The sequence below is a fragment of the Hippocampus guttulatus genome, chromosome 18, assembly GCF_054856545.1.
Source record: "Hippocampus guttulatus isolate MCC_2025c chromosome 18, RoL_Hgut_1.0, whole genome shotgun sequence".
Lineage (NCBI taxonomy): Eukaryota > Metazoa > Chordata > Actinopteri > Syngnathiformes > Syngnathidae > Hippocampus > Hippocampus guttulatus.
Window position 1 is genome coordinate 7952316 of NC_141278.1, and position 6000 is coordinate 7958315.

Here is a 6000-nt window from a genome sequence, read left to right on the forward strand (position 1 = left end):
AAACCCAACAAAAAAAATCGGATTGATTTAATTGACATGTTGAATGACACATTTGGCGCTATAAGTGCCTGCATTCAAAATTTTAACCCTATGCTGCAGTGGAAGGATGTGACCTCCCGTTTCAGAATCCTGCGCTGCACACAAACAAAAACGGCTGACAATCCGGACACTACATTTCCCAGCATGCCTCACAACCCCAACAGGTGTGGCTGTTTATGGACTGAAAAGAGCCTGGAGAAGAAGCCCCCGCAACGTGGACAAAAATTGTTTTTGAATTTTGAGAGCAGACTTTAGTTGGAGGTTTACTTTTTTTTTTTTTTTTTTTTTTTTAAACCTCTTCTGAAACATTCATGCACTTTGGAAAAAAAGAAGAAAATAAATATTGATTTTGCTGATATTTTGACCTGAGAAGACTCCCTTTTGCCCCGGTGAACTTCTCGTGATGTTTGTTACCTTTCAATGTTAGTTCCTGAGGTAACCTTCAAACATGACATTAAATTTTAATGTTAATTAAAACCAGCTTCCGACATCAGATGCTGCCAACAGTCTTAGCGCGTAGCGTTAGATTATTGAATTAGCTGTTGTGACCATTTAATTTGTTTGCTTTTCGGTTCTTTGTCCCTTTTTTTTTTTTTGCAGTCAGGAGTTAAAAAGTGTGGGTCAAAAAAAAAAACAAAGGTGGTAATGAAACCCCTCACCCATACATAGCGGTAATGGTCCTAAAACGGTCAGTCCGAGCGGAAAGACAAGCCGAGCACTTTAAAACCACAACGGCTAAAAGTGCCAAAACCAACAACACATAGGATGGAAAAGAGTGACATCACTGCTTTCTGCCATTAAAGTTCGAAGATATTAAAAGTCATCGTGTGGTTTTGGGGTCCGGATGGGGAAAGAAGTCCAAACCCCCAAAAAGAGCAAGAAGGGCACCATTGAGAATGAGATCAAAGATGATCACTGATCTCACAAAACAGGAAGTGATGACCAGTCAATGTCAGGGCCTACTTTAGACAAACAATGCCATGTCTTGACTTGACTCATGTCAAGTCAAATTTATTAATGTAGCCCATAGAAGCCCCCCTGCCCCCACACTCATAAACACGAAAGTCAAGGTACCGTTGTGTTCAAATTGAGAGCATGGTGAGCCTTGCGTAGTGGCAGCTGAGGTGGAGGGAGCGCGTGTGTGAGTAACCGAGTGCATGTGTGAGCGAGTGCAGTTTTGTTGCGCGCAGGGGCGGAGCAACAACTGGTGGCGCAGTCATGTGGCTGATGATAACACGCTGGCATCAAAAACCTGATGCAACTTGCGCTCGTCCGTGTGAAACCCGCAGCGACCTTTTTAACAGCGCTTCTGGAAAACTCAACTCGATACGTCGACGGGAAGTCCACAAAGTCTCTTTACAATTCGAAAAAATATGTACGATAGTAATGGACGAGGATATCAATCGAATGTGGTTCGCAAAGTCTTTCATTCCGCCGTATTTCAGGGACCTCTTTAAAAAAATGCCTACTCTTCAAGAAAAGTGTATCGTGGTTTATTCAAACAAAACTAAATATTCATTAAGTACAGAAGACATCCACATTTGCGTCCGTCAAGTCCTCGGAGGGAGAAAATGCACTCACACTCTACTTACAGTCAGCAGAATGACAGATACTTGTCAACAACAAAGTAAAATAAAATAAAATAAAAAAGTCCCATTTCAAGTAAAAAAAAAAAAGTTGCAACATAAATGTACAGGAATTAAACGTGAATTTAAACAAATCACATAACTTTCCAAAGTCCACTAGCTGAACACACGATGCCAAATGCCATAGACTGGCGAACAAAACTAGCATCGATGTCAAAGGAGTATTGAACGCACAGGCCCAACGGTGAAAAACAAAACCTGCAAATGATATGACACTCATTAAAACTGCCATAGCAAACAAAAATACATTCGAAAGATTCTTCCCAAATAAGCGGGAGGAAATTGCCATCTGTGAATCCACTGCATAACGCGACTCACAGGTGTATATTCTTTATCCTCAGCAAATAAATAAATAAAATAAAAATCTAATATTACTGCAGCTTACTGGGTCACTTAGTTGTGAAACTTTTCTTCGCCAAAGTGAAACACAGCCTTATGTCATAATAAGCACTGACTGGCAAGGAGTGCAATTGTATTTCACATGTGCGCAGGGACAAAAATACCCACTGGAGTAGGCTGAGTCACGTTACGTGAAGAAAAAAAAAAAAAACACGATTATGTATTCACTATGTCAGGTCTCTCGCAATCTTAGCCACAGAATCACATGTGGCCTAATGTAGTGAATAGAAACGTATGTCAACTGTAAAGGAATGTCATGTGATGACTACGGCGAATATAAAAAGTCTACACACCCCTGGTCAAAAGCCAGTTTATGGTGTGATAAAAGAATGAGACCGATTAATATTTTCAGACGATTAATATGACGTGCAAAGTGTACAAATCCAGTAAAGGTTTTTGATAAGGGAATTGAAAATAAATGACTGAAATAATGTGGTTGCACAAATGTACACACCCTCTTCGAACTGGGATGTAGCTGTGTTAAAAAAAATAAAAAGGTCACAATCAAACCCACGTTAAATGAGACTCAGCACACAACTGCCCCCATTTAAAGTGCAACCAATGAACCCCAAATAAAGTTTTGTTATTCTAGTGGGCTTTTCTGGACATTTTTTTTTTTTTAAGCAGAAGCATGAAGCTTTTGTGGACCTTGCACACAACAACATTTCCCAAATACATGTGGGATTTTTTTGAGGAGAAGCATGAAGATTTTTGTGGACCTTGTCCATCACAAAAACTCCCAAATACATGTGGAAAAATGTGTTATGTTCTGATGAAACCAAGGTAGAATTTTTTTGGGGCCATAATTCCAAAAGGCATGTTTGGTGCAAACACACCCAATACATCTCCAAAACAACACCAAACCTCGAGTGAAGCATGCTGGTGACAGTATCACGCTTTGGGGCATTTTTTTGTTGTTTGTTTGTTTAATAGGTCACGTTGAGAGTAGAACTTTTTTTTTCTTTCCACGATTTATGTGAGTCTCTTTTTTTAAACCACAAAAACCTTGAACATGGGTGTGTAGACTTTTTAAATCCACTCTAGTAGACCACACATTCATTCAACACTGATGTAATGATTCAAACATGTATCTCTAATACTGTCTGACACAGACTGTAATTACAAAGTTTACGATATGGTAATCATTGACCTTTCATATAAACTGAACTGGAAACTTTTATGATCTTTTTTTTTTTTTTGACACTGTTGTCAAATGCTGATTCTAATTATTGATCCTCTAGCGTGGTCCTTTGGCTACTAGCATCACTGTTCTTTTACGACTCTGATACTGTTGTTTTATTGCAGCGAGAAGGGCTGTGCACAAAAGTGCACTATAATTATAATGACACACAAAGTGTACTATTATTATTCATGACAGTTAAGACTTACGATCAGAATGGACCCTGAAGGCCTCACACACTCAGTGACAAGAAAATGACATTCTAAAGAGATGTCACTACCATGAAATGGAATGTAAGTGTTGCACGCCGCCGTTGTAATGTGCGTGTGCGTCGACTGCCGTACAATTTGCTTCGCTGGGGTCATCTATCCACATGGTATGGGATGTCTGAATACTACGGACTGTCTATTTGTCACGCACAAAAGCTGGGCCGTTGTGTGCACGGGGGAATAACTAAGAGAGTAACAGGATTATCACAGCTGGACCTGCGTGGAGTGGAGCTTGTTTACTCACACTAGCGGCAAGTTGAGACGGTGGTGAGATATTATGGGATGGCTGTTGCTTATTGAGTGTTTGTGACACTGCGCCGAATTTCTGGAACGTTTTTCACGTTGACTATTTGATGATGAGAGAGAGTGACACTGTGCGCTACGTATGAGCACATGGTGGACATTCACTTAGCAAGACGATTCAGTTACCACGCTGAGAGTGTACTGTTTAACAAATATATTTTAACAAATATATTTCACTTGATATTCCAAAATGACAGTGTGGACATTTTTCGGCAAAGTTTAGCATCAAATGAGGAAATTAATTTATTTCTTTTGTTTGTGAGAGAAACGTGGGGAGAGGGAATAAACATATACTGTTTTAAATTGCAATCACAATATTTGTTTTTTTCATTTCAAAATCGTTCTGCCATACTTTTCACATATTTTGGCCAGTAAAGAGTATTCTGATTCTATGTTATATAAACAAACTTGACTATTACAAAAGCAGAAAGGGACAAGGTGAATTTTGATGCAAGCCTGACAACATGCATGCATGCATGCATGCAGGCCGAGCAGGCCCAGATTGCCTGCATGCACGCACGCACGCACAACACACACATACCCCCCCCCCCCCCCCCCCACACACACACACACAAGGCCGCAAGGAAATCCTGCTCTCCCGAGGAGGTTCTTCCCAGGCCTCTAATTGCCACCCAAAAATTAGCTGCGCCAAACAACAACAAGGCACCCAAGTAGATAAAAAGTGTCAGCTCGGCCTCATCTGAGAATGACAGCTGTGTGAAATGACAGCTGGGGCCTCCTGCACAACTTTGCACGACCTCACGTCGTCATTGGCCCCAGTGTAAATGCTTTTTTTTCTAAAATACATTTGGTTGACAAGGCCATTCGACAGCCCCCCCACACCCCCACCCCGTTCCTCCTTTGCACTCAGTCGTGATAACGACACCCTGTGCGCTAAACACGCAGCCGTCGGTGTAGTTTGTTAGTTATGACGTTGGATTTAATTCTAGTGGAAAACTTTGAGGCTGGCTCACTATGTCGAGACGCACCGCTCCCTTTTTCTCTCTCCCCTCCCTCCCTTCTCTTCCCTCGCCTCCCCTTCCACGCACACGACAAGCACGTCCACGCACTAAAATACGCAGCAAATAACAACGTTAAATCCGAACAGGAATAAAAGGGAGAATGTTAGTGACTCGTTGCGGTGCTTCAGGAGAAGCTTTAGTTAGCTAACACTCACTGCGCTGCTAACGTGGACGACAGCCCGGCTGAGTCGGCGGGTGAAAATAGGGCAAGAAAGGCCGCTCCGGTCGTCCGCGGCTGCCAGTCAGTCGTCGCTCATGTTTCTCCGGCGAGGCAACTTCAAATGAGGCGAGAAAAAACTAGTGGCCCTGTACATTCTACGCTACAGTCGCAAAATGGTGAATGGAGACCCCGAAGCCTTGACAACCAACAAGCTCGGCCAATGGCGGTGCGCCGACAGGTACAGTATCCAATGGTAGCGCGAGGATGATAGCTAGGGGCGGGAGAAGGCCGGAAAGTAAATTTAATTGACGGAAACAAGAGACCAATGGAAGTGTGGGAAAACACAGAACAGCTGTTGAGAAACCGAGGATGCGCTGACCAATCGGGTGCCTCGGTGGGCGTGAATTTGGTAGTACAGTGTGTATATATATATATATATATATATATATATATATATATATATATATACATATATACTGTTTATCGCTGTCTTTTTGTCATGATTTTTGCCCTTTTTTAAAATCTCGTCTTTTTTGCTTTGAAACAGACAAGAATAAAACAAATTATTAGTCGGGTTTTTTCTTAGATAGCTAAAACGTCACTTCAAACAAGAAAGATACTTAGACGCAGAAAACATAACTGTCTGATTTCCTCGAACCCAAATAAAAATCCACAGCTTGATTGAGCACAAAGAACACGACTCCCACGTTGACACACTTTCTCTTTTACCATCTCTCTCGACCAATGGGAGACGTTCAAAACACCACAGCTTCCGCGAGTTCTGCCCCCCGGCCCAATCGGCACAGGCGCTAGCCAACCAAACTCACCATAGCTACACACGATTGGCTCAGGGCGCCGAGGTGCGCGGGCCAATGGACTAACACGGCGGTGAGGTCATAAAACGCTTGTTGCCACCAGACCAACGAAACAGACCATACATTGCAGTGCTCCAAAAGGGGGACTACGGTTCATTTTAATACAC

The 6000-nt window shown here is 42.2% G+C and overlaps 1 protein-coding gene across 2 annotated transcripts in view; it reads right to left on the reverse strand.

The window, feature by feature from the left end:
• The window catches only part of cica (capicua transcriptional repressor a), a 29706-nt gene extending 24468 nt beyond the window's left edge, over nt 1-5238 (reverse strand). The window contains exon 1 of one of the 2 annotated variants that reach the window (XR_015103671.1): nt 5014-5238. The gene's annotated coding sequence lies outside the window, so the exon portion shown is untranslated. The remainder of the gene's footprint in view (nt 1-5013) is intronic. The other variant, XM_086136373.1, reaches the window with a different exon arrangement.
• Nucleotides 5239-6000: the final 762 nt, after the last annotated feature.